Below are 25,600 nucleotides of genomic sequence, written 5' to 3'. Positions count from 1 at the left end.
GATCTGCTGGTCTGAGATGGTTTTAGCTCACTCATCATCAGATATACTGAAGATTTTCCATTTTTTAATCTGTTTTAAATACATTTTACTACCTGAATTTGTTTTAGGTATTCTCTTTAAGCCTTTGTGACACTGCCAGCCCAGCTATCCGGAATCCTGTAAATACTTCTATGTCATTTGTGAATATTGATATGATTTATACAGAACTGTATGTTATGTACTGAGCTTCAAGAGTGTAATCACAGCATACCCTGCTAGAAAATAGAAGATTAACTTAAAAACTTCAAGAAAATAAGTTGAAATTAAGTGTTTTATGTTGTGCTATAAAAGTTAGTTAATGCAGCAAAGACAGGATGTCTAGAGCTAGAAGTTTATTTCTATTGTCTTGATAAAATTAATTACTAGGTTTCAGTTGTAAAAGTGTTTTATTGTTTTATGACTTTCAAGTTCTGCAAAGTTCTTAGAGATATGTACTTCTAACACTGAGAAGTTAGTTTCAATTAGCCTGGGAACTGAAGGTAGGTGACAAAGAGTGATGTCATCCAAGCTAACCCTGCAGTAATGTTTGATAGTAATTTAAGAACTCTCTGAGAGAGAGACTGTGAGCACTTTGCATTTTCTCTTGGCCCTAGCAATAACATCCACTTGTCTGCATTTGCCTTGCTCTGTAAGTAAGTTATTTAAGGCATAGTATATTTTAGATATAGGTAGGAATATAGTAAAGAAGCACTTAATTTCAACTTATTTTCTTGAAGTTTTTAAGTTAATCTTCTATGTTCCTACAGGGTATGCAGTGATTACAATCTCAAAGCTCGGTACATAACATACAGTTCTGTATAAATCATATCAATATTCACAAATGACATACAATTATTTACAAGATTCCATATAGTTGGGCTGGCAGTGTCAGAGCCTTCATTAGTAATTTTATTAAATAGCTACACTGCATTTTGACATTTAAGTGTTTTAGCTGTTAGTATTAAACCCTATTTTTTTCTAGTGAAGGAAGTGGCAGTCAGGCTAGTTCTGGAGTTCTGATTGCTTTAAAGCAGTTCCATACCATTCAGTAACAGACCTAGCATCTAGGAATTTCCCCATCCTCCTATTTTTATGTGTTTTTAAACCCCAGTGTATCTGTTGTTGTCCACCCCTTTATAGTAATTTGAACATATAATTATCAATTATCTTACTCTTCTGTTTTATTGTCTGCTATCAGTAAGCATAAAAGTACCATTCTTACTAAGTTTATCCCCTTAAGCTATTTGAATACATTTTCCCTCCCACTGCATTCCATATAGCAAGAATACAGAATGCTCATCAAGGCAGTCTGCATTACTCTTTTAAACGTATTGTCTCTTGAGTTGCCTCCCCTTACTTTAAATAATGTCTTGGTATCTCCTCCTGCTCACATAGTGGTCACTTACTAAAAAGCTTCTCCCCTTTGACTGCTAAAGCTTGAGACAACCCTCTCTTTCATATTATCCAAATAGCTCAGTGCTGTACTTTCTTTACTCATCGTAATACCTAAGCACTGGACTAGATGAAATGGCAACCCACTGGCTTCACATCTGTTGTCAGCCTTTTAGCACTAGGTTTCTTATGGCAGTGTGCATACTGCCTTATACTCACTGATAAAGGACTTGTACTCACTCTAATAATTCCATAAATGAGAGATGTAAAATGCCTAATTAATCCAGAGGTTTCCATCTCACTTAAGGTCTTTTGTATACCTCCAACATGATCCTTTAATTATACCAAAATGTTTTATTCTGAGGCTGTAAAACAATCACCCCTAAAGTTTTCTATATGTAAGAAAATGTATGTCTCATCAAAAATCCTGCCATCTCATGCATATACTCCATAAACACTCAACCTGATCACAATCATCTGAAATGTACCACTTTTAACCAAAGCAACAGCAGAAAGGTTTTAGTGATGTGCGAGTTCAGTCTCAGGTAAAAGTACAGTTTTGTACCTACCATAAATGTAGATGTTCGAAGATCCACATTGCTGCAGTCCTTACTTATGGGTAGTCTGCTGTCCTCGGTCGGCCCGAATACCAAAGTATTAGGCTGATGTCGGTCATGGGCGCCTAGATCTGACATCAGAGCGTCAGGGTATAAAGGCGCATGACCGACGTCATATCCTCAGTCTTTTCTTGCCCCAGATGTCAGAAGGCCAAACCAGAAAGGCCACAGCCAAAAACAGAATACCTCCCAAAAACATGCCCAACAACAACCATCAACTAAAGCATAGCACCATGTCAAACTACAGTGGGGAAGGAGGGAGGGTAAATTGGACTGCAGCAATGTGGATCTTCGAACATCTACATTTATGGTAGGTACAAAACTGTACTATGTTCTTCATCTCACATTGCTGCAGTCCTTACTTATGGGTAGAATCCCAAAGCAACGGGAAAGGGAGGTTGGTAAAATCATAAAGCATTAGGGGCTGCCAAAATGCCCTGTAAAATTGCAGTGGCAAATCCAGCCCTAGATTTAGAATAAAGAGGAAGGTGGTAATGTTTAGAAAAAGTATGCACTGAACTCCAAGTAGCTGCCTCCAAAATGTCCTTTGTAGCTACCCCCCTTAGAAAGGCTGTAGAAGTAGCAGTAGCCCTAGTGGAATGAGGCCTGATTCCAGCAGGAATCTCCTTACCATGATGGGAATAACAGAAAGAAATACAAAACCCAATCCATTTAAAAATAGTTTGTTTTGAAACAGGTTTACCCTGTGAACCCAAAGCAAAAGAAACAAACAACTGCTGAGACTGTCTGAACTCCTTGGTTCTGCTCAAATAATAACGCAACTGCCTGTGAATATCCAAAGTATGCAAAATTTTCTCCCCTTTATTTTGGGGGTTTGCATAAAAAGTAGGCAAATAAATAGTTTGGTTTAAGGCCACACTAGAAACCACTTTAGGCATAAAGGAAGGATTAGTACGCAAAGATACCCTATCCTTATGAAAAATCAGGAAAGGCTCCACTGCCATAAGGGCCTGTAATTCAGAAACCCTTCTTGCAGAGGTAATGGCCAACAAAAAGCAGTTTTCCATGACAAATACTTTAACTCGGCAGTAGCTGCAGGCTCAAAAGGTTGTAGAGTAAGTTTTTCCAACACAAAATTGAGATCCCAAGCAGGAGTAGGAGCTCTACGTGGGGGTCTTATATTCTTTGCCCCTCTAAGAAATTGCTTAAACAAAGGATGAGAGAATAAAGGAGGGTCACAATCATAGTGAGCAGAAATGGCTGCAGCATGGACCTTTATCGAGGAGAAAGACAAACCCTTGTCCAATAACTCAGTAAGATATTGAAGAGCAACACTTAAATCAGGTTTGGAGACATCAAAGTCCTTTCCTTTGCTCCAAATAAAAAAACTCCTCCATTTATCAGCGTAAACTTTCCTGGTACTAGGCCTCCTGGCCTCCAAAATAACATTCAAAACTTGTTGTGGAAGCTGAGACCCTCCAGAGTCTAAAATAGAATATGCCAGGCTGTTAGATGCAGAGACTGAATCTTGACATTGAGGAAGTGATTGTCCTCTTGTGACAAAAAGTGCGGAATCAAAGGCAGAGGCCATGGAGGTTCTCGTACTAAACTCCTCAGTAGTGGGTACCAGTGTTGTCGAGGCCAATCCGAGGCCAATCGAGGCTATCAAAATCATGGTTGGCTTGTCTTGTCTGGCCTTCAAAAGTACCTTGGGAAGAAGAGGCAGAGGTGGAAAGGCATATACATGCAGATTGTTCCAACTGAATGATAGAGCGTCCACCTTCCAAGCTGTGTGATGAAACATTTTTGTGCAAAACTTTGGCAACTGGTAATTTAGTGGAGAAGCGAACAGATCTATGTCTGGAGTTCCCCATAACACTGTCAACTTTTGAAATACATGAGGATCCAATTTCCACTCGTGAGGATCCACTATTTGTCTGCTCAACACATCTGCTAAGGAGTTCTGTGCTCCTGGTAGAAACCTTGCCTGAAGATTGAGGTGTAGATTGAGAGCAGTTTCCCACAAAATCATCGCTTGCCTGCAAAGAGGGTAAGAATGGGTTCCCCTTGCTTGTTGATGTACCACATGACAGTAGTGTTGTCTGTTTGAATCAACACCTGCCCTGGGTGAAGTAAATCTTTGAAAGCCATCAATGCAAACTGGACTGCTAACATTTCCTTCAAGTTGATATGCAAATGTTGGAGTTTGACAGGCCACGTGTTTTGCACCCATTTTCCATTGAGGTGTGCTCCCCAAGCCTTGTCCGAGGCATCTGTCGTTAGAATCTGACTCGCCTCTGGCCGGGTCACAGAGAGTCCCTTGTTTAGGTGACATTCCTGAGCCCACCACAAAAACTCCTTCTGAATGCAAGGTATTATCTGAATGACAGTGTCTAGATCTTGGCAGTGCTGTGTCCATACATTTTGAGATACCATTGAAGCTTCCTCATATGCAATTTGGCATTGGGAAGCACCAGAATACAAGATGCCATGAACCCCAAGGCTTGAAGGACTGTCCTTGCAGTCAGCCTGGACCGTAGAGACATTTGATGGAAATAAAGAGAAAGGCTTCTTTGTTTGTCCGGGTCAAAAAAGCCATCTGGGAAGCTGTATTCAGTCTCACACCCAGAAAGCACATGTCCTGAGAGGGTACTAGACTGGACTTTGTTTCGTTCACAGAATACCCTAGGCATCTTAACACTGCCATCACATACTGTAGATGATGAAGAAGTTCGTCCTTTTCTTGTGCAATAATCAGGCAATCGTCCAAATAAGGATAAATCTGTATTCCTCTTAGTCTGAAAAAGGCTATCACTGGAGCCAGAACCTTTGTGAACACTCTGGGCGCAGTAGATAAGCCAAAGGGCAATGCAGAGAACTGATAATGTAAATTTCCAGCCCGAAAACGCAGGTACCTCCTGCAACTGGGCCTGATAGGAACATGAAGGTAAGCCTCTTTGAGATCCAGAGTAACCATCCAGTGATCTTTTCCCAACAGAGGTAAAAGTTGTTGTAAAGTCAGCATCTTGAACTTTGGAATGTCCAGGTAAGTGTTGAGGATAGATAAATCCAAAATTGATCTCCACGTGTTCCCTTTCTTTGGAACTAGAAACAGGCGAGAATAAAATCCTAGGCCCACTTCTGACAGAGGAACTGGCTGTATAGCTCCTATTTGAAGAAGTAAAGAAATTTGTTTGTGAGCCTCTATCCTTTGCCGAGGAGGGACGTCTGGCATGCCTTTGAAAGGAGGCATGGTATGGAAATAGAACTTGTAACCTCGGTTTATAATGTCCAATACCCATTTGTCCTGGGTGACTAAATGCCAATTTTGCTTGAAAAGAGCCAACTTTCCTCCCAAAGGAGCTGCCAGGCAAGAAGAATCTGGCAGCTGAAAATGCAGGTCATTGGGCCTGTTTACGAAAGGACTGGCCCAGCCCTCACCAGCAGATTGAGCAGGTGAACTCCATTGTCTCGGCCTGAAGGTACTACCACGCCTAGATCTACCCCTAGACTGAGAATCAGAAGAAGGGTACGTCCACCCCTTAGTAGGCCAATTTCTACTAAACTTTGGAGGTTGTACCTGCAAAAAATCTTTAACAGTCTGCATAGACTTAGCCTTGTCTTCCATTTTCTTTAAGACTGACTCCACAGGAGGACCAAACAAAACTTCAGACTGTAAAGGGGCATCCAGAATTCTAGACTTAACATGCTCAGACAAATTCTGATCCTTAAGCCAGGCGTGCCTACGAATAACTGAACCAGTGGCAGCCACCCTAGAAGAAGCCTGTAAAGCATCAAAACCACATTGCAAAGAGTGCTTACCCACCTGTTCAGAAACATGCACTAAATCCTGCAATTCTTTACACTCTATGCCCTCTGCCAAAGCATCCACTTTAGATCTTAGCTGAGAAAGGAGGACATTTTGATACTTCAACATATGAAACTGGCAGTTCAAAGCTCTCATTGCTAAAGTAGAAGAGGTATACACCTTCTTACCCCATCTATCCAAAGCTCTAGCTTCCTTATCCAGAGGAACCGGATTCTTAACAACAGAGGCTCTAACACCCTTAGGCCCCTGACTAATAGTTTCTGGGTCTGCCCTAGGACTCTTATACAGATATTTATGAGCCTCAGGCACCCTGTAATACCTGTCCGGTTTAACTGGGGCAGGAGGCACAGAATCTGGATTAAGGGAAGCTTCGAGAAAACATCTGAAACAACATCCAAAACTGGAGGTATAGCTAAGGGTCTATGCTGTGGTAAAAACAAGAACTCCCTAAGTCTCTTCCGTGAATCAGAGTAATCCTGTCCTTCCCATTTAAAATGCTCCCTCATGGAATGCAAAGTTTCTGAAAATGAAAAATCCTCTGGAGGAGAAGCAGAAGGAGTGGAATCCTCTGCATCAGAATCAGAATAAGGAGGGAAATCTTGAATGTCTTCAGCAGAAGACTCTGAATCATCTGAGGCCTGCTCCAAACTTTCCAACTCTGGCTCCATCCTGGGCCTCTTATCAGGAGGGGGCATAGAACCTCTAATTAAAGTAATCAAATCCTCTGCCATTTTAAGCATGTGCTTTTTAGGCACAGAACCTGAAGAACCAGAACTGACACCAGAGGAAGGCAAAACAGACCTGCCCTTAGAAGGAGCCTTAGAAACAGTAACAGAAGGCCTAACCACCTTAGGCATAGAAGGGAGAATAGTAACCTGAGAGGCCCCTTCAGCCTGACCTGCCTCCTGAGAGGCCACATCTTGTAAAATCAAAGTTTCCCCCTGGGACCCAACAGAAACTTCAGCCGGAACCACCTGTTCAGCTGTAGCTTCTAAAGATCCGGCGTCCGTAACGGACGAATCATCCTGCCTAGGCTTTAAAGATTTGTCTTTGTGCTTCTTAGTAGAAGCAGGCGTCGGAACATCCGACGGCATATTATAATTACACCTCTTGCCAAAGACTAACCTAGCGCAATCTAACCTCCGTTTTATAGTGCGCTTATTAAACCTAGCACAAAACTGACACCCGACTACGTCGTGCTCCGGTCCCAAACAAGGAATACAAAGCGAGTGGTAATCCCTATGCGGTATCTGTTTCCCACAAGAAATACAATTATTCACTTTTTCTGACATCCGGTAAGTAACTGAAGCAAGAAAAAACAAAAATATTCCCCAACGGGGTACTTAGCCCAACTTGGTATCGGTCTGAAACTCCAAAAACGAAAAATTTCAGAACGCCGAACGGCACTTGCAACGCTGCTTCTGCATCGGACCATGCGGCAAAAAAGACTGAGGATATGATGTCGGTCATGCGCCTTTATACCCTGACGCTCTGATGTCAGATCTAGGCGCCCATGACCGACGTCAGCCTAATACTTTGGTATTCGGGCCGACCGAGGACAGCGGACTACCCATAAGTAAGGACTGCAGCAATGTGAGATGAAGAACATCTGACTTGTCACTCACATGGCTAGACAAGAAGAGGGTTACAGTGAGTTGTCTTTCAGGTGCTAGGATCTGTAATGTTACAAGGGAGATAAGGACCCTAACTCCTAATGAATATTAATTATTTTTATTTATTTACAGTTTGTTGACCAGGTTAGCCCCGCTAGGACAGTGGCCTCTTTTCAGGGGAGACCTGAGGTGGTATTCATACTAATTGGGAAGAAATTTGGTCAGGACACAAAAGAACTTTACCTACTCTTTTCAGTAAGTGCTTTATGATCTTTTATATTCACCTGAGCCATCACCAACTCAGACAGATGGGTCCTCAGTTTAACATCTCATCTGAAAAACAATAATCCTATTAGAGGACACAATCAACTTCTTAATGAAATAATTATGGAGAAAGTAAAAAATAATGTGGAAGTGCAGACACAAAAGCTGAAAGTCAGTGATAGATTTTAAATATTGCTTTTAAAACTTAGAAACTTGATTGAATAATAGGTTTAACATTATCATGCATTTTCTGAAGTCTGAAACTTGGTCTATCCTTATTTAATAACTTCTGTCCTCAATGAATTTCCAGAAAGCCACAAATTTTATGAGGGACAGTTCAACAATATGAGGCAAAAAGCAGGACATCCTGCAAAACTTTGACCAGTTGAGAGATACCGGACACAGCATCCTTGATCTCATTCTTACAAGTATGACCACCTCTTGCACTACCCCCCCCTTGATCTCATTCTTACAAGTATGACCACCTCTTGCACTACCCCCCCCTTGATCTCATTCTTACAAGTATGAACACCTCTTGCACTACCCCCCCCCTGATCTCATTCTTACAAGTATGACCACCTTGTGCACTACCCCCCCCTCTTGATCTCATTCTTACAAGTATGACCACCTCTTGCACTACCCCCCCTTGATCTCATTCTTACAAGTATGAACGCCTCTTGCACTACCCCTGATCTCATTCTTACAAGTATGACCACCTCTTGCACTACCCCCTTGATCTCATTCTTACAAGTATGACCACCTCTTGCACTACCCCCCCCACGATCTCATTCTTACAACTATGACCACCTCTTGCACTACTCCTCTGGTATTGTCTTCTCCAGTGAAGTCTGACCACAAACTTGTGACCTGCTGCTTTTAACACCAAAAAGCTCTTACAGCAAATCATAAAGACTACTGATATATGACAACCTCAACTTACTTTGCGATGAAATATCAAACCTCTCTTTTGAATGAACTTCCTCTCATCATTATACAGCAGCAAACATCATTAAGGAATTCTACAACCATTTAGAAAAAAAAATGCATAGAGATAGCAGCCCTTACCATAAGCAAGTATCATGGAAAATTCAAAAACAAACCACTCCTGTGGTCCATCAATATAAATAAACTATGCATAAAAGAAATAAAAGAGAAATAAATTCATTAAATTGTTCAGTACATCACCCCCTTGTAAATGAAAGCATCAAATGCATTACAAAAATTGAAGAACACTATCAGATTATCAGATCAGCTTAAGGAGCTCTGAACTTAGTCTGGCCTCTGAAGCCAAAGTTAAATATAAATCCTTTTGTAGTTATGTTACAAAACTAAAAAGAAAAAAAAAATCGCCTACATTGATATTAACATACTCATAATGATGCCTTCTGTTCTCTTTAATTTTTCCAGGTCTTTTGGGTTTCTAATACCATGATGGGAATGGACCCCATTCCTAAGTCAAAGTATGTCTAAAGTTCATGAAATTATAGTTGTTTCAATCTTTAATGTTAGCCAAAAGTGCTCTTTGCAGCACCTACAATGTGCCCAGTAATGTCTCCATCTGCAATTACTGAGTTACATGTATTGGTAACATATCTAAGTATGATTGTAAATTCTTTTTTTATAAGACCCATTGCTCCTACTACCATTGGAATGGTCTGGATGTCCTTCTTCCACATTACCCTCATTTCTGCCTGCAGATCCTGGTATTTTATGACTTTGTGTCTGTCTGTATATGACACTGTAGTCACTGGGTGTGGCGATTTCACTGATCAATACTACTTTTGTCTTCTTTTCATGGAGTACTACATCTGGTTTTCTAACATTTATTTTTTTGAACTGCTGGAACTGCTGATAACATGTGCTCCAATATGTCAATAAACTTCATCATTTTTTATAATGCTTTGTGGCTCATGTTTCCAGTGTTTTTCAGCTACTTCAGTATTATAATGTTTGCACAATCCCCAGTACAACAGTCTTGCCACATTATTCTACCTTTCAGTATACAGTCGTCCTGCCATTAGTATGTTACAACCAGCAACTGTGTAACTGTTTCCAATTCGGTTTTACAAAACCTACATTTGTCTCTTTCTCCCACATGTTCAATGGACTTTGTAAACCATAGTCCATTCTCTTGGGCCGCCAATATTAACCTTTCTTCTTTTGGTTTAAATTCACTCTCCTTTACCATTCCTGAATTCAGTCCTGATCAACATGAGGTTGTTCCACGAGGCTTCTATACTTGCAGCTATATTTATGTATTTTCCACAGTTCTTGCCTTCTCATCTTATCTTTCAGCTTATATTCTTTATTTTGTTTTTTGGCACATTCAGATGCCGCCTGATTACTGCTTCTGATTTGATTTCTATGCCTGCTTGACACTGATATGCTTCTGCTAAAATAAGTAAAGAAATCATCTTAAACTTATTCTCCTCATGTTTAAAATTGTAACTATGTTTGGGTCTTCTGAGGTCAGCAGATATGTGTGGAGTCTTATGATTGCAGATCTGTACATGCAATCTATTTTAAGGAGGCCCATACCTCCTTCAGAACGGGGAATATATAGTCTTGGTATACACTGATTTTTATAAATCATTTGATGAGCATGAAGCATCCTTCTTGTTTTCTTGTCCAACCGATCCAACACCTTTTGAGGCCAATCAATCACTCCAAACCAAGCCAAGTCAAGACAGGAAGAGCAAATCATTTTATAGCTTGGACTTTGTTCCTAGATGTTAGTGCTGTTTTCAATATTAATTTTAGTCTTCTAAAATATTCCTTACTAAGTTTTATTTACATTTTTCATCTTTTATTGTTGATCCTTCATCAGTCCCCAAATATTTATACACTCCCTCTTACTCAAGTTCTTTTATAGGCACTGGAAGCTGTTAAAGACTGGGGGGGGGGGTGGAGGGTGACAGGGGCACTTAGTGAACTAAAAAGGGTAATTTTTTATAACTATTTGTTACCACAACATAGGTTCACTTGAAGGACATTTTAAGCTTAGCCAATTCCCTTTTGGTGCTTGAATTAACATTTTCTGATTGGTCTTCGCTATCCCCATGGCTGATAATTGTATATTAGCCCTAGTGAGAACAACTGTGCTCATAGCATAGATAATTTGAGGGGGACATGTAAGGGATGCAGCATTTAGGAACTGCCTCTATCCATTAGTGGCATGAGGGGAAATCCTGGAGTACATTTTCTATTACCCATACCTAGATCCAAGTTGCATTTGAATATACATGGATGAGCTTTGCTTTATTTTTATGGATAGTCTGTTGCAGAACAGCGGCAGTCTCTGTGATATACATCCATCTCTCCGCAACATTCAGTTTAGATACCTGGACTGAGTATTTCTGATGCCATTTGACTTGCTAATGTTCAGTAGGTCCATCTGTATTATGTCGGAGGATGCTTTGTATGCCAGACATGTCACCTCTAAGCACTCTGTAGGATACTGAGTATAGTAATAAATCTTTGAGGTGGTCCATGCAAGACCTATTGTTTAGGACTTGTATCCTTTTAGTAAGGTATCTCTGAAGGTATTCCAGTTGTTGCATGGGGCTGGACAGATACATGCCAAAGTGGGCTTTATACAAAATGATTGGCATAATGAGAGCTTTGTAAAGGGGGACAACAACATCTCTAGATCTAGTCACAATCAATTTGTATACAAGCTGTGCTATATAGAAAGTCTTTCTTATGACTCTGGGGACATGATGGTCAAAGGTTAGGTTACTGTACACACAAGTTCCCAAATGCCAAACAATTGGATCAGTTCTCAGAGGGCATTGTCATTATTTTGACACCAGTTATTATTTGGGACAAGCCTTCCTGCATGATGGTTAAGTCATTTGGGGATTCAGTAACTTCTCCTAGCTTGCAGTCATCTCAAACTTAGCTGGCCAAAGCTCTTTGGTATTTCCTTTTACTTTTGAGATGTATATGCCAAACATAAAAAGTCTCAACACCGAACCCTGGGGGACTCCATTGGTGACTGGTCTCTTCCCCTGTTTTGATCTCCTGCATCCTATGAGCCAAGTTGGCAATACAGCTGGTGATGTAAGTGTTTGCTCCTACATTATTCATCTTTTGTACTACACCTGAGTAGGGGATTGTGTCAAAAGGCTTGGCCAGGTCAAGGTAATGTGGTGTGAACTGTTTTACCTTCATCCATTGCTTTGGTAACAAGAGTAAAGCTTAAATTTTGTCCATGATTTTGAGCCTTTCACACTTTCCTCTGGGCTGTTTTCAAACACATTTTTAGGGTCATGTATACATGTATGCATTCCCTGATTCATCTTCCTGATTGTATTAAATTATATTCCTTGTATAATATAGCACTAGTTGTTAGAATGTGTTTTAAATCTGTAGTTTTGAACAGTCTTCCAGTAAGTAATGAAACAAATGTATGAACCAATAATGACAAAACAAAACTACCCATTTTAGAAAATTTCAACCATAAAAGGCCACTCAAACTTCTCATAATCCACCAATATCAGTAAATATGCAAAATGTCTGCAGAAGTAAGTCATCTAAATAATTCCACATTTATGGGATCTCTAATTAATGAAGAGGTTGCTGCTAGGAAACAACTTTATATTTCATTGTTTCATCTAAAAATAAATTGGCTGTTGCCCTTGAAGAATAAATTGCCTATGTTATATTAAACAATTATAAGCTAATAATATTGCAACAGGGAATGGATGGCAAACTGATAACAGGTTCATAGTTACTAGGTAACTCCTCCAAAGGAGGGCATTCACAAGACTGTAGCATCCACTCCCTTTAAAATGCAGCATAGTACAGTATCAGTGATCTGCATACTGTGGGAGTAGAACCCACAGCCTTCTGCATCAAAAGTAAGCTACTACCTGTTGTGCTAACAATGCAAATGGTTTTGGAATGCACAGCGCTAACCTTCTCTTCCCCTGAAGCTCTCAGCTCCTTGTAAATCTTTTTATTTATTTAACATTTTTTACCAGGAAAGTGAGACTTGGAAGAAAGCCAGTTTTCAGTAGCGGCCCAGGGAGAAATGCTCTAAATGCATGTCTTTGTAAGATGGGAGAAAACCAGAGTACCTAGAGGGAACCCACCCAAATACAGGGAGGACATACAGACTCCACACAGAAGGCACCCCAGCCAAGAATCAAGCCACATAACCTCTTACTGTAAGGCAACAACACTACCACTGCACCATCCACTTGATACAGCTAAATCTCTCAATTTCACAGCAGAAGAAATCTGGAAAAAGTCAAAATTTATTTGGGGGGGCAAAGAGCTAAAATCAGGGACACATTTTAAATATTGCTTGTATAATTTTAGAAAGCTGCTAAAATAGTGTTTTGTGTTACTGTGTGTTTCCAAATAAAAAGATGGTAAGACTGAAACTCAAAGGGCTTTCATTATGATTTGCCAGAAAGCCACAAATCTTAAGAGGAACAGACCAAAAGTATGAGCCAAACTCCCTGAATCACATGTGGTGGTGTGGGTAGAAAATGCATGACCCTATACCTAAGGTACAGGGTTTGAGCCCAATTACACACACGCACATGAAATATTACTTTGGAGCTACACACAAGAAATATCGCTTTGGAGCTACTGCATAAAATAAATGGAACTAGCACCAAACGGCCATCACTGTCACTTTGGAGCTACAGCCCTTTTCGATATAAATCCAATAGCATTGTACCTACAAACTCTGGCACATAAATTATTCCAGACATTAAACAACTTGAATACATCCTTGGTCAAAACATTACACTTGTAATTATGTGCAAATGACCTCTAGAACCAGTCATCAACATCTTAGAATACTATGCAGTCTCAAGTGGTACCCAACGTCAGAGCCCATTCTAATGCCAAAATAACTGTAAATGTTTTGGAACCTTGATGACAATTTGTAAATATCATTCTAAGCAATGCCTCAAATATTTCACCAACTTTCACACTGTTCTCACACCACCATGGGAGCAGCTAGCAATTCCTCATACAGTAAACTCATGTACGGTTACTTCCTATGTTTTAGGTTCATAGGTTCATAGGTTCATACCAGGCTATCTGCCCAAGGGCATTTATAAGCCTAGCCCATAGTTATGTGGCTTTCGCCACCACTTTAGTTTGAATAAAAACTATGCCTATCATTTTGCTGTGCCTCTGTCAAGCAGTGACACTGAAGTAATCCCTGGGGTATATCTGCAATCTCCCATCCATTGGTCAAGATTCCTCTTGAACAAGGCCAGAGAGGTGCTCTGCCTCACATGTACCGGGATTTTGTTCCACAGCATAGGGAGTCTCTGGGTGATGAATCTGTCCCTCCAGCACGTTCTATTTATAACCGTGTCAAGGTTTAAGTCTCCGCCCTTGTGGTTCTGAGGGATCTAGATTTTTGAGGTGAAGCATATTCATCAAATCTGGGTTTGACATGGCCTTATATGTCAGGCACAGGTCACCTCTGAGCAAGCGGTATGAGACTGAATAGAGCTGGAGTTCTTTCAGTCGGGCAGCATAAGACATATTTTGAGACCCTTTATCCTTTTGGTGAGGAACTTTTGGGGCCTTTCAAGCTGCAGCAGGTGTCTGGTCAGATACATTCGAACGGGCATTGTACTCAATCATAGGTCTAATGAGTGATGAGTACAGGGGGACGATGACCTCCCTTGATCTAGATGTGAATCCCTTCATGATCAGGTGGGTGATATAGAAGGTTTTCCTAACTACTTTAGCAACGTGAGTGTCAAACGAAAGGCTACTGTCAACCTGGGTCCCCAGATCTCTGATGACTTTTTCTGTGCTCAGTGGATTGCCACCTATATGGTAGCTAGGGGTAACCTTGTTTTTCCCGAAGGGTATGACTATGCATTTTTTGGCGTTTAACTTCAGGCCATGGCGTTTCTGTGAGGCCCTTCTGGAGGATATCTGTGTCAGATGTGTCAGTTTGCAGTCATCTGCAAACTTTGTCAGCCATAACCCTCCTGTGTTTGCTTGTACTTCAGAAAGTAGATGCCGAACAAGAGTGGACCCAGGACTGAGCCCTGTGGGACACCACTTGTGACAGGCTTTGAGTCTGACATGGCTCCAGCAACTCTGACCCTGTGGGTTCTGTCACTTAGCCAGTTTGCAACCCATCTTGTGATGTATGGGTTTACATTCAAGCTTGTGAGTTTTTCGATGATACCTGAGTGGGGTATTGTGTAAGGCCTTTGCCAGGTCGAGGTAGGCTGTATGGACTGCCTTTCCTCATCAATGGCCTTGGTGACTGTCTCAAAAGTCAACCAAGTTTGAGGCAGGATCTGCCTTTGACAAAGCCAAACTGGGTTGGATCCAAAGTCTGCAAGTTCCCTATGTCTTTATTTATGAGTTCCATTATGATCCTCTCCATGGCTTTGCAGATAAGGCTTGTCAAGCTAATGGGCGGTAATTTCCAGGGTCTGTGGAGGCACCGCCTTATGAAGTGGGACCACAGTCACCCCACTCCTTGAGTCGAGTCTTATCCTGAGGTGAGGCTAAGATTAAACAGCTGTCCTAACTGTGGGTTTAATTCCTCGTTGAGTTCATGAAGCACACAGCCGGGACACCATCTGGTCCCATGGATGCTGTGTTTTTGCCTTAGTGAGGCAGTTCTCACCTTGGAGATGTTTGGGGGCTACAATCCTCTGGAATAGATATCTCTCCTTTTGGGGAGGGAGAAGTTTGCTCTGAACCTGTCAGCCAGTATGTTGGCAATGTGTGTAGGTTCAGTAATTTTCACATCATTTTGAACTAATTCTGAGCATATCTGGGAGTTTCCTCCTAGGTTTCTAACATAGCTAAAGAAGGCCTTATGATTCTCTTTAGAGTCCTTGGCGATTTTTCTCTCAAAATTTGCCTTGGATGATTTTATGAGAGCTCTTAGTTTTTTACTTATAATGATCAAAGGTGTCTTACCTTTCAAGGATTTTGCTCTATCTTGTAGTAGCTTCCTCCTTTTGTTGTAGAGCTTGTTTATGGCTGGGGTCCACCAGACTGGACGCTTGCCTTTGGTACAGAGAGTCTTAGTTTTGTTTGGGATTGCCTGATCCATGCAGTCCTGTAGGTGCTGGTAGAAGGCATTTGTAAGTGATTCAGCGGTTTGAGTAATGTTTACCACTGGCTCAGGGGCCTTAAAGGAGACCACACTAGTTTTTAGAAGTAAAAAGAACTCCACTCACAAATGCACAAACCCGACTAGTCTGGTTCTCGGTAATAAAGGCTACACGCAGCTTCCCAACAAGAACACTTTAATGAACGTTAAACAACAACATTTACGACAAACATATTCCACCACGAGAATCACAGTATGTTAAGCGCTTTCATCCACCAAAAGGTAGACTTCATCAGAACAAATATCTTCAGCTGCCGCTCATTTTATGTGAATTAAGGTGCCAAAAACATTGCAAATTAAACAATAAAAATTCCTAAAGGCATAGTCAATTGATACAATATAAAATTGGAAGTACTAACAATAGCGTACTTTATATGCATATGATAGGTTCATAATAAAATGTATGTGATACATATATAATACATGGACATGGCACTCTACAAAAACCAATAATAATTCAATAAATGAATAGAATAATGATTAAATAAATAGAGTATGAAATTATACCATATAATAGAAAGCTTAATGGCAAAGATATATGTACCTTAACTGATTCTAAGGCATTTACTTCTTCATTTCGTGTGTATGATCTATATTCTATATGGAATCTCCCCTAAGATATAAACACTCAATGTTACACTATCTACTATAAATATATAATAAAATAATATAATATGATACATGACATAATAAATAAATCATTAGATTTTAAAAATATACATGTATATATGTGGTCATCATGTTATAAATAATTAATGAAATATAAATATGTGTGTATATAAATATAAATATAAATAAATAAATATATATATATAAATAAATAATCCAGTTCCATTAAATACATAAAAATGCCATATTATACATCATATAATACCTAGCTGTTGATTAAAAATGATTGAAATTTGTAAAAACAAAATGATAAAACAAAATGTTGATGGGACAAGTATAACTATCGCATTAGTAAGAAAGGTTTTATACTAATATAGTCATTGAGGCCAGGTTTTGTTGTGGCATCCATTAAAATTTGCCAATAACTTTCCCTACATGCTAATTTCGTTTTCCAGTCCCCTCCCAACGGGTTTAAATATTCTTTATCAATAATTGAGAACTGGAAAGTATGATGTTCACCTGCCTCACTAATGTGTTAGTATAGCGCATTGTTCATGTCTTTACGTTTGATCTTATAAAAGTGCTCGTTGCCTCAATGTTCTTTCCGTTTTTCCTATATAGAATGAGCATTCTATACACTTCGCTAAATACACCACCTGTTTAGTATAACAATTACCGTTCATACTTTTGATTCTTGTCCCATTCACATTGTCCAATTTTGTGTAGGCCTGATTATATATGTACTTACATTGTGTACATCTCCCACATCTTTTTGTAGGGTTATATATGTTCTTTATAATACTTCCTTCGGCCCTACTTTCTCAAGTAGTTTTTAAGGTTAGGTGCAGTCTTATATACAATTTTGGGTACAGTCCTATTTTCTCTTTGTATGCATCAGATACTGTCACTATATCCCAATGTCTTGTCAATATCTCCTTAATACTATCTACATATGGAGTATATGTGAGAACACATACCCTACCTGCTGGAAAGCTACTAATAGGTCCTGTCTTCACATTGGATGCATATTTCCCTATTAAAGGAATGTACTTACAATCCCATTGAATAGAAACATAATTAATCGTGTCATCAATGAGATGTATAGGATATCCTCTCTCCAAAAAGAGTCGTCTAATATGTTCCATCTCAATCTCCATTTTGTTTCTTGTGGATGACATCCTTGCTCCCCTAATACACTGTCCTTTTACAATATTCTTGAATATGTGGCGTGGGTGATTACTTGTATAATAAACATAATCATTCGAATAGGTACTCTTTCTAAAAACCTTAGAAGCAAATTCATTATTATGTGTTTTATAAATATAAGTGTCTAAATATGGGATACCACTGTCACTGAAATTAAAAGTAAAGTTTAAAAAATTAGTAGTACCATTAATGTTAATCAGTTAAGGTACATATATCTTATGCCATTAAGCTTTCTATTATATGGTATAATTTCATACTCTATTTATTTAATCATTATTCTATTCATTTATTGAATTATTATTGGTTTTTGTAGAGTGCCATGTCCATGTATTATATATGTATCACATACATTTTATTATGAACCTATCATATGCATATAAAGTACGCTATTGTTAGTACTTCCAATTTTATATTGTATCAATTGACTATGCCTTTAGGAATTTTTATTGTTTAATTTGCAATGTTTTTGGCGCCTTAATTTACATAAAAATGAAGCGGCAGCTGAAGATATTTGTTCTGATGAAGTCTACCTTTTGGTGGATGAAAGCGCTTAACATACTGTGATTCTCGTGGTGGAATGTGTTTGTCGTAAATGTTGTTGTTTAACGTTCATTAAAGTGTTCTTGTTGGGAAGCTGCATGTAGCCTTTATTACCGAGAACCAGACTAGTCGGGTTTGTGCATTTGTGAGTGTAGTTTTTAGAAGTGTGAAATCGGCTTTTGAGAAGTTTTTCACTGTGGTCTTTTTTGTTTCAGGTGGGGGCGGGATGAGGACCTCCAGCGAGATTAGTTTATGATCTGATCTCACCAGTGAGGGGTATACTTCCGGTGTTGAACATTTTGATCCCATGTTCGTAATGATGAGATCAAGTATGTTTTCTCCTCTTGTGGGGATGGTGACTAGTTGTTCCATGGCATTTGAGTTTATGAACTCCAGGAATCTTTGGGTTAGAGTGTTCGGGCTTGAGTAGTGTTCCCAGTCTATATTAGGGTAGTTGAAGTCACCTAGTATGATGGTGTTTGGAGATACATTTATCCTCCAATGTTTTCAGGAAGGCCATGTGAGGTTCCTGAGTTTGAGAGGGTGGCCTGTAACATGCTACAAATTGCAGAGCAGTCTTGCCTATGGTTAATTGCACCTGGATGGTCTCCGATGCATCGACCAACCTTGAGGTGTGGGTGTCCTTTATGAATATGGACACCCCTCCTTTCTTGGTGTTGTCCGGATTTTGGGGCGGAACGCATGATATGAGGTGAAACCTGTTAGTGCTGGGGTGCTCTCAGGAGCCTTGAACCAGGTTTCTGTCACAGCACAGACATCGATGTTCTCCATATTGAGAAGGGTCTGCATCTTGAGATTGAGACTTCTGGCATTGAGCAGCATTACCCTTAGTTTTTCCTTTTTGGTGTTCTAGGGTGGTAGGTTTAGAATTTGAGCCTTGCCTAAAAAGGCACTGTGGGGTGGCAAGAGCCTTTGCCAATATCCGAAGCCCAGGGTGACAGGTGCAAGCCGAAGCAGCGTGGCTTGTCCAGCATGTCATCCCAGGCAGACAGACATTGGATCCCCTTTGAATGACACCAGAATTTAAGCCAATTATTAAAGCTGATCATCTTATCACTGTATTGTGGCATCATTCTAGGTGAAGGTAGGATACTGCTCAAGGTCAGGGTCATACCTGCCTGGGCTACATAATCAGAGAGCTCCTCGATGTCCCTTTCATGTAGTCCCTCAGGTCGTTGACACCAGCGTGGACAATGACTGAGTCGCACTTGTACCTGCTGTTGAGAGACCTGAGTGCTTGCGTTATGTGGCGGATTCTACAGGCAGCTTACTGTGACCTTCTCTTTACTCAGTCTGGTGAGCGGGACGTCAGTGTGTCTGACTATGGAATCACCAATGACAAGTGTGTCTGGCATTTTGTTTGGCCTTAAGGGCTGTGACTGTTTGACACTCTGACTGTGTGGTCTATGTGTTGCATGTGTTGGGTCGTGAGGTGGTAGTTGTTTGGGTGTCTGCTTTGGTGGCCTCTGCTGTTTTGGTAAATTTTTGATCAGAGCCTCCGAGTATGTCTTTGTGTGAGTATGTGTATGATTTGAAGTTGTGATGGTACCATGTGTGATTAATTCTGTATATCTGAAATACAGAATTAAAAATGCAATGCGTACACTAACATTACTGCAATCAAATCTGTAACAATCTGTGTACCATTTTGTCACTGGTTTGATTAAGGTATTGAGGGAAATTCCAGCCACTTTACCATTGGCCTAAATCTTTCTTTATCCCACTATGTTCTGTAAAGTGAGCTATTTGACTACTGCATAAAATAAATGGAACTTGTACTAAATGGTCATCACTATGACTTTGGAGCTACTGCATAAAATAAACGGATCCAGAAATACCACTTCAGAGCTACTGCATAAAATGACTGGAACTAGCAGTAAACGGTCATCACTATCACTTTGGAGCTACTGCATAAAATAAACGGTGCCAGAAATATCACTTCAGAGCTACTGCATAAAATAAATGGAGCTAGCACTAAACGGCCATCACTATCACTTTGAAGCTACTGCATAAAATAAACAGCCGTCACTTACTGCATAAGCATAACAGAATGAAATATCACTGACTTACTCCAGAAATGGAGCCTTAGAAGTAAGCAGTTATCCACGGAGCTAACACTTGGGAGCCTTATCAGCAAGAAGTGCTTTCTGCGCACTTTTGTGTTTAAATTAATGTGCACGTGCGCATAAGTCCTCCTCCCCCTTGCCCTGTGGTTCTGGGGCCTATAGCTAAACTGCCCTATTCAGAACATTTCCATCATAAAGATCGACCTCCACACACAATTGCATTTTAAATTTATTGTTTGAACATTTTTTCCAGTAGGCAATGAAGCAAAATGCATGCACCAATAATGATAAAACTGCCCTATTCAGAACATTTCCATGATAACAGTCTACTTCTCACACAATATATAAATACAGAATCACGGTAGTGTAAGCCATAGGCATGTTGCACAGCTTCTTGAACTTATTTTCAGTTGGGGGGTGGGCAAAAGGCAAAAAAACAGGGACACATTTTAAACATTGCTTGTATAATTTTGGAAAGTTGCTTGCATGAAATGTTGTGTTACCACCATGGATTTCACTGCCAAGTCTTGAACACTGTACACTACAGTCACAGCAACATTACCACTAAGCTAAACCAGCAGTTTCTTGAAAGAAAGGAAGACAAACTTAAATGGCTATCATATCATTTAGTGAATTCAGATCTCACTTTTCACCATAGCTCACAGCTGCTTAGCACAAAAATACAGAACAAAGCCAATAATGGGGGAATACAGCCTCAAAATAGAGACATATTTCAAATACTGATTTTTATAACCTTAGAAAATTGCTTGAATAAAATGTTTTGTTTTACCACTCCTGAAAACCAGAGGAACAGAACAAAAATGTGATGCAGAAATTCACAAGTAATAGTGGCTAGGGACTTTAGGCTCTTTTTACCTGTATCCAAGATACAGGGTTTGAGCCTGAGTACCTCTAGCCACCAGATGTATTCCTTTGAGGGCATTTACACTCACACACACACACACATACACACACATCTCCCAGCAGCTTACTCACTCTGAAAATATTATATGTCTGTGTTCAGCTTCTCTGTGGTACGTCTCCCAGCAGCTAATTAAAACCGTTTGTTGCCTCTGACAGGCTGGGTAGGTTGTTTTTGCACATTTACCAAGACCAAATGACATTAATATATCATGTGAAAAAGTTTCCAGTGTTTTTTAGCTACTTCAGTGTTATAATGTTGGCACAATCCCCAATACAACAGTCTTGCCACATTATTATGCCTTTCAGTATACAGTCCTTCTTCCATTAGTATATCACAACCAGCAACAAGAAGTGTATCTCTTTCTAATTCTGTTTTACAAAGCCTACAGTTTTCTGTTGCTCCCGCATGTTCAATGGACTGTATGTAGTCTAATGTCTTAAGTCTCCAATATTAACATTTCATCTTTTGGATTAAATTCACCTCTCCTTAACTATTCCTGTGTTTGATCCTGATCAACATGAGGCTGTCTCAAGATTTTTCTATTCTTGCAACTGTAGTTATGCATTTTCCACATTTCTTGTCCTCTCATTTGATCTTTCACGGTATATGTTTTCTTTTGGTACATTCAGTTGCTACCTGATTTTTATTATTTTTGGTTTTATCTCCATTCCTGCTTGACACTGATATGGTTCTGTTAAACTAAGCAGGGAAGTCATCTTAGACTTATTCTTCTCATGTTTCAAGATTTCACTATGTTTGGGTCTTGTGATGTCAGCAGATGTATATGCAGTCCCTATGATTGTAATCAGTTTCGAGGAGGCCCCATACCACCTTCAAAACAGGGACATACAGTCTTAGTATACACTGATTTTTATAAATTATTTGATGAGTATTAAGCATTCTTCTTGTTTTCCTGTCCAACCAATCCTTTTGAGGCCAGTCAGTCACTCTAAAACTGTAAGTTAGTTAAAGAAGAGCAAATTGGTTCTCACCCTTTAGACATTGCCAATATCCCTGCAAAAAAAATTAGTGCCAACTTCATCTCAAAACTTCTATTCAGTGCCCAGAGATGCCTGAATCCCTTAGTCCTCCAGTTTTCTCTAAAGGTCATTTACTGAAAACACTAACCAAGTGCAAAGTATTTCCTCCATGGAACTTGATAATACATTTGATTAATTAATAGTCTTAAACATGGCCTTTTGGAAACACACCTTAAACTGTTTAACCTATGTTCAGCTAGTGATTTTGCCCCTGAAGAGTGGCATATTGCTGTGGTTATGCCCATAAGGGTAACCTTACAACTACCCCTGCTAATTACAGATCTGCCAGCCTTACCGGCCTTGTCTGCAAAGCAAAGGAACATAAATGACCTCTTAAACTGCAGTATCAAAATCCTGTTAGACTTGACACTTGATGGTTTGAGTTTTTGAAGTCCAATCTCTGTAATCTGGTAGATGGTGACCATGCTTTGCATGTTATGTATCATGACCTGTCCAAGGCCTTCAAAAACATTCCCCATTATGGCATCATATAGAAGCTAAATGCTTTAAAAACTGACCCATATGTGGTAAGATGGGTAGTAAACTCGCTGAAAGACAGAACCTTCATAGTACGACTTTTAGGTGCCTCATGAGAAAGTATAAAATTGAGTAGTAATGTTCCCCAGGGCTCAGTGCTGGAACCTATCTTTTCTGATATTTATTTCTCAGATCTTCTAAATGGGAGCCAAGACCCCTGGATAACAATCTGCAAACTGAGAATTGTTGTTAAGTCACCCTATGACACCCAAGCCCTCCAGAATGAACTCTCTCTAGTAAACTCTTAGTGTATTAAAATTGGTTCAAACTAATGCTAAAAATGTGTAGTATCATCACTTTTGTTAGACAAACCTTCCCCTCATCATACTGTAAAGCATTTACTTCCACTTGAAAAGTAAATATGCATACAGGAATAATCTTACACACACATTTAAAATAAAAGTTCCAAATCGATGACATACATCACACTCTTACTTTCAACTAGCCTATACTCTAACTATTGTTAGCTAAAGAAGTGCTGTGCCTTGCTGGTCAGCAGATTTTAAGACCAGAACAGAATATGCAAAGTTCTTAGGGAAAGCGTCTCCCTCTGTCCCTTACTTTCTGCATGCCCCAACAAGAAAATTCAGGAACTCTGAAAGTGACATTTATGTGAGTCGCAGACAGGTTTCCTGTTAGCTACAGTTTGGTATATCAGAAGATGTTTTTTTGTTTCCAAAGTTATATACTTCTGATGGGATAACACAAATCAGTTAATGTCCTTTGACCTACAGTAACATCTTTAAGGAGCAGAGACGGGGTGGTGCAGCGGTAGCATTGTTGCCTCACAGCAAGAGGTTCTCCCATTCGATTCTCGGCTTGGGTTGGGAGTGCCTTCTGTGTGGAGTCTGCATGTCCTCCCCGTGGTCGAGTGGGTGTTCGAAAGACATGTGTTGAATGGGCGTGCCTTCATTGAAGGTTGGGCGTCAGGCTGGCAACTCGACACCATTAAAAAAAAAAAAAAAACAACTGCCAAAGACTTCAGACACTTTAAATGTCTGCACAGCTGAGTTAGTTTCACTTTCAAGCTACAGTACTTTCCCACATTAGGAAATGTGCATCTTCTTTCGTATACATCTTTTAATTCTTACATGTTTAACAAAAAAGCGGAGTACATTGCAAGTCATTTTTTTCTATTATATTTAACAGTGCTTACAATTTCTTAATTCAGTACAGCTTTGGTACAACTTGGTTCACTTCCGTTTCATTTTCCTTGTGAAGGAACAATAATATTGTTTAGCTTATTACAACTTTTCACATTTCTTCATCCTTTCTAGACACTAATGAATTTTGTTGAGAAGCCCTCAAGAAATAAAGAAGTTACATTCACCAAATTTGATATTTTGAAAGACCCTCAGCACTTTCATTACAGGTTAGAATGTTTTTGCAATTCCTACCTGTCCTGCCTTTAATCCTACCCTTCTGATTACTTGTTGGGTGCCTGCATTTACATGATGCACTATGTGTTTGGTGTACACTGACTTTATTTCCTGTGTTAATAGCTTTTTGGCATTACTTACACATTTCCAGTACTCTCTCAGATCTTGTGTTGTGCCTATCCAATAAATGTTCTACATGTATATTTTTTCTTTTGTACACTTTTTGCACATGTGGAGAGAAAAAGGAATATTATGGTTAATGTCTGGAAGTGCCTATTAGAAGGCCCTTGTGACCCACAGCTGCTGAATCAGTTTTACTCCTACCCTCCTTTTTTTGTACACCCCCTTGTTACAATGTAGAAACTCCTCCTGCTGTTGAGAATTATAAAAACGTGTGGCTGCATCTCTCCAGTCTGGTAAAGTAGGAACAACTCTCCCTGGCTCAGCTCTCTGTGATCATTTCAGTTCTCCTTTCTGTAGTACCCCGACATTTACTGACAATTGTAGCACAGGCTTATGTTTGCTGTCACTATATATTTAGTTTATTATGCAAGGGTGCACACACTTTCTGGTGACCAAACTGTTTTTCAGCCAATAATAAATTTGCAGTATTGCCCACCAAATGCCACCAACAATATGGAGCAGTATGGACTTTAAATCCATACTTCATATACCAAATACAATGCGATGAGCTAGGAAACAGTCTCTTAATCCACACCACTGCAAACTATTTAATATGGGAGCATAATAGGCCTTAAGAGTGTATTGTAAAAGTACACTACTGCCTCACCCAGATTTTTACAATGTACAAATGCAGTTCTGAGTAATAATCCCTGGCTCCCTAGGGTTTTCCCACCTTAGACTTGGCCTATTGTTCTATTACCAACAGTAACTGAATTTTATCAAAAGTGATTTTACACACACATGCAGAGTATTTCCCAGAAAGGAGAGGGTAACAGATAACTGTATAGTGCCAATGTCTTCTCCTTCAGTTCACAGTAATGATAACAGACTTCCCTGGCAAATGAATAGCACAAATTACTGTTGCCCTATAAATATTATATATTTACTAAATGCAAGTACAATACAAGTTCTTTCATCTGTTAAAGAATTCCTTATTTTTTTATTTGGTAAATTCTTAATGTAAATTCAATACAGTTTTACAAAAAACTTAATTTAATTATTTTACATTTCTCTTATAAAGGAACAGTTGTATTTTCCAAGCTTATTGCAGCTTTTTACATAGAATATTGAGAGCATTTTCAATAGACGAAATACCTACAAATAAAAATGTGTATTATTCTTTCGCAATTTAAGACATATGGAAGCAGGCCCTGCTGGGGCAAAGTGACATTTCTAATTATTGTTCACTTTGTTATATACTTTTCCATGAATGTGCTAACATTTTAACGATATCATTTTAGAGATATGCCTCTGGTCACTGTAGAGGAGCTGTCACAG

The sequence above is a fragment of the Protopterus annectens genome, chromosome 1.part1 (assembly GCF_019279795.1).
Source record: "Protopterus annectens isolate FY-2018-M chromosome 1.part1, PAN1.0, whole genome shotgun sequence".
NCBI classification, from domain to species: Eukaryota; Metazoa; Chordata; order Ceratodontiformes; family Protopteridae; genus Protopterus; species Protopterus annectens.
The sequence above is the reverse complement of the archived record's forward strand: the minus strand, read 5'-3'. Positions refer to the sequence as shown.